Genomic DNA, 4,737 nt, shown 5'->3' with positions numbered 1-4,737 from the left:
CCGCCCGACGCACCAAGGGGGACCTACCCATCCACTTGAGGCACAGACGGCTAAGGCAAGAAAAGGCAAAGCAACCCAGGGATACACAATCAGAAGAACAACGAAAGCCGCAGGACCTCCCTAAACGCTTCATGAAATTCAAAAAAGGGGATAGGGTAGTAGTTCTGTTAGGTGCCAAACGTCAAGGGCAGACGAGCAAACCAATCGAGGGACCAGCCAAAGTCAAAGAGGTAGACCTAGCCCAGGAAGGGGAAACACCACGACTTGTGTTCATTGCCGATGACTTGATTGGCAAAGAAGAAACGAGTCTTGTCGCTCTCTTGCGAGAGTACATAGACGTGTTTGCCTGGTCCTTAGAAGAGCTACAGGGGGTAGATCCGAGTGTTGTGACTCATAACATACCCATGACGTCGGATGCAACGCCGGTCAAGCAGCGATCGTACCCTATGAATCCAAAACATGCTCATTCTGTCAAAGAGGAAATTGACAAGTTGATGAGAGCTGGATTCATTTACAAAATTGAGCACACAAACTGGGTATCACCCATAGTCATTGTGAATGCTGCTACGAAGAGAGACAACTATCCATTGCCGTACACCAAGCACATGCTTGAGAGGGTGGCAGGCAAGGAAGCCTACAGTTTTCTGGATGGCTTCTCAGGGTACAACCAGGTGCAAGTGCATCCTGCAGACAGGCACAAGACCGCCTTTGCCATGGAGTGGGGCGTCTTTGCATACATAGTCATGCCCTTCGGGTTGACCAATGCCCCCGCCACTTTTCAATGTCTCATGTGCACTATCTTTAAGGACATGCTTTGCAAGGAGTTAGAAGTCTTTGTCGACGACATGTGTGTCCATTCGACCTGGACCGAACACTTAGACAAACTCCGCGCAGACTTTGAACAGTGCCGGGTATATTGTCTCTCCTTGAAATCCATGAAGTGTCAATTTTGGGTAAAGCATGGATGCATCTTAGGACACGTGGTGTCGAAGAACTGCATTGCCACTGACTTCTCGAAGGTCAGGGTTATTGTTGACCTTCCACCCCCAATTAATTACAAGGGAGTTCCATGATTCTTAGGCCATACATGATACTATCGATGGTTTGTACTAAACTACGTGCTGATCACCAGACCATTGTACAAGCTGATGATTGTCTTTGAGTGGATTGAGGCATGCCAACGAGCATATGAAGAATTGAAAAAGGCTCTAACAACAGCACCAATTCTATGAGCCCCAGATTGGACCATTACCTTCCACGTGCACATCGATGCTTCTAAGTTTGCCGTGGGGGCAGTGTTGTGCCAACTTGGTGAGCACAACTTAGATTATCTAGTGAGCTTTGCTAGCAGACAACTCACTGAGACGGAGATGAACTACTCGACAAACAAAAAGAGAGGGACTAGCCATGGTGTTCACTGTGAAGAAATTCCGGCACTATCTATTGGACACACCCTTCATCTTCTTTGTGGACCATCAAGCCCTGCTCTATTTAGTAAACAAACCTTGTGCTGCAGGGCGCATAACTCGATGGCTCCTCCTGCTCCAAGAGTTCGATTTCTCTGTGGTAGTACAAAAGGGAAAATAGCATTACATGGCTGATCACATGTCACGCATCTCCACAGGAGAAGCCACTGGACAAGGCATCGTTGACGAGTCACCTGACGCCCACTTATTCCACCTATCCAGTGAGAGAGATTTGTTTAAGGCTGATCTAACGCCGTATTGGGCGGACGACATAGTCCAAGTGCTTGAGCACAGACTACCTTAGCGACCAATGGAAAAGGCCCGACTTAGACACTTGATCCTGAAGATCCAGCCCTACCAGCAGTTGATTGCACGCCAACTTTATAGGTTGGGGCAAGATGGATTGCTGCATAGGTGCGTGTGTGAGCATGAGATGCACGATGTGCTCTCGAAGGCGCACAACGGCATTGTAGGAGGACACTTTAGTGGAGACACGATAGCACAGAAGGTCCTGCAGTCTCAACTATGGTGGCCCACACTTTTTTGTGACGCCATGCAATTTGTCAAGCATTGTGATGAGTGCCAACGGAAAAAAGTCTCGATTCGTAAAGATCAAATGCAGTTGACCCCAATTATTGCTGGCCAACCCTTCAAAAAATGGGGAATTGACTTCATAGGACCCATCAGTCCTGCGGTGCAGTACTCACAAGCCAAGTACATCGTAGTGGCCACAGATTACCTCACAAAATGGGCGAAGGCAAGAGCCACACGAAAAAAAGACGCTAGGACGACTGCCAAGTTCTTACGAGAATAAGTGATCTCGCGCTTCGGTTGCCCCATCGAACTCGTTAGCGACCAAGGCACACACTTCATCAACGAAGTGATAGCACATCTCCTATCCAATTTTCTCATCATCCATTGCAAATCCTCACCATACTACCCACACGCTAATGGCTAGGCAGAATCAACTAATAAGATTCTTATCAATGTCCTGACTAAAATAGTCTCAACCTCACGAAGCGACTGGGACAACAAGTTGATGGCAGCCTTGTGGGCCTACCGCATAGCTTATAAAATGGCTGTCGGCCAAAGGCTGACCTATGGGACTGAGGTAATTCTACCAGTAGAATTCTTCATTCCTAGCCTAAGAATAGCACTTCAAGAACGATGGTAAGGAAAGGAGGCATGGACGCAATGCCTGGTCGAGCTGGAACGCCTATCAGAGACTCATCTTTTAGCCACCCACGCGCTTATCTGTGAGAAAGCCCGACGCAAGAGCTGGTTTGACAAGCATGTCAAGCAGCGTGAGTTTGAATAGGGTGACTTAGTGCTTCTTTAATTAGTGAAAGGGCATAAGCAAAATGAAATTCAGAGGTCTCGGACCCTTCAAGGTTCGTGCAATCAGCTGAATCGGCAATGTCGAGCTTGAGACCCTAGACAGTGAAGAAATAGGCTTCTTGAATGGCAGTCGTGTCAAGAAGTACTTCCCTCCCACTCATCCTTTCCATGAGCCACCAATGTTAGGACCGCCGGTCAAAGTACGAGTAGCTACAATCACTGAAATCAATGAAGATGATGAGGAAGCCGTAGAATCCGCTTATCTTCGTGTCACGATCACTGCCAAGCAAACATGCGCTTTCAACGCTTTGATCGATGAGGGAGCAAACTTCAATGTCTTAACCCACAATCATTGGATCCAACTCGGCAAACCATTACTTCAACCCACAACTGCCAAGTTAAACCCATATGGAGCCCAATCATACACACTTCTCGGAAAGTGCAGAGTCGCCATTTCTATCGAGTCTGAGACTGTTCTAATGCTCTTTTACGTGTTGCCAAGTGCTACAGATGCAGGCATGGAGTCACTGGTAGGGCGAACCTTAAAAAAGCAGACTCACTGCAATGTTGATTATGAGTCGCAGTGTATCCACCTAGCAATAGGCAACGTGCGCATTGTCACAGCTTTCAGCAACAAGGGCTGCGCGACACCATCACCGTCCGCAAAGCCACCGGTAGAAACATCCGTAGGCAAGACTAAGGAGGGGGTTGTGAAATATTACATGGTGCAGCGAACAGAATCTGAGAAAGAGATAGAGAGTACACAACAGATAAGAGAAAAATCAGTAAATTCTTTAGCTCCAAACAACTGATACAAAGATGACTCAGTCCACCTGTGTGCTTCCATAGTGTAAAGCTTAGATGGTGATCTAGACAGAAGATAGGTGAAGAGCTTAAGGCTAGCTGGAACAACAACTCTGACTGGGTGAAAGATAAGTGATAGACGGCTGTGAAGGGGTTTAGCTTTTATAGCCCGCGAAGGTTGTTAGGTCGGCTTGACCGACCTACCATATGAGCCTCCACTAGTCGACTAGGGAATATTCCCTTTACCATCAGGCCGGGGGCGCTGCCCCCGGACCCCCGCCAGGGGGGCTGCTGGCCCCCTTGGGACCCCCCAGCCAGGGGTCGCTTCTGCGGCCCTCGGACCCCACAATAGGGGCCCCTTTTAACTCCCTTACACTGCAACTCGATGCAATGCGCCTCGAGTTGCTACTAGCTTAACCACTTTGTCTAACCCAAAGATTAGACCCACAATGGTCACCTTTTTGCCATTTGGTCACATAGACCTCATCTGATATACAAGTCAGGACTCAACCAATGTCCGGGCTCACATTTGGCTTCTCCTCATAATGGGGGCCTTACAACTTTGAGCACCATGGATCATTGGTAGCACCTAATGAGGGTGAGGCATTGATCATATCTAACACCCCCCCTCAATGTCCACCCATAGGAAAACTATCTCCTCGGCCCAATGCCGAGTCTTTGAAGATGAACTTGAAGCAGATCCTTCGTAAGTGCTTTGGTGAAGATATCTGCTCCATTCTCCTCTGTTGGACAGTAGTAGACAAGTTCCACTATTCCATCCTCTATCAAATTATGCACATAGTGATACTGGATCTCTATATGGTTGGTGCGTGCATGAAACACTGGATTTTTGGCAATGGCGATGCAACTCTGATTGTCACATCTCAGCACAGTTGGTTCTTCATCCTGCACTCCCATATGCCATAGAATCCTTCTCAACCATACTGCTTCACATGCAGCAAAACAAGCTGCCTTGTACTCTGCTTCGGTAGAAGACAATGCCACTGTTGGTTGCTTCTTACTAATCCAAGAGAAAGTTCTTGAACCCAAAGAGAAACAATAACCAGAAACTAACTTCCTGGAATCACTGTCTCCTGCCCAATCTGAGTCATAGTTCCCCACAAGAGAA

Source organism: Lygodium microphyllum, chromosome 25 (assembly GCF_053477565.2).
Source record: "Lygodium microphyllum isolate KBCC chromosome 25, Lygodium_microphyllum_v1.1.10, whole genome shotgun sequence".
NCBI classification, from domain to species: Eukaryota; Viridiplantae; Streptophyta; class Polypodiopsida; order Schizaeales; family Lygodiaceae; genus Lygodium; species Lygodium microphyllum.
The sequence above is the reverse complement of the archived record's forward strand: the minus strand, read 5'-3'. Positions refer to the sequence as shown.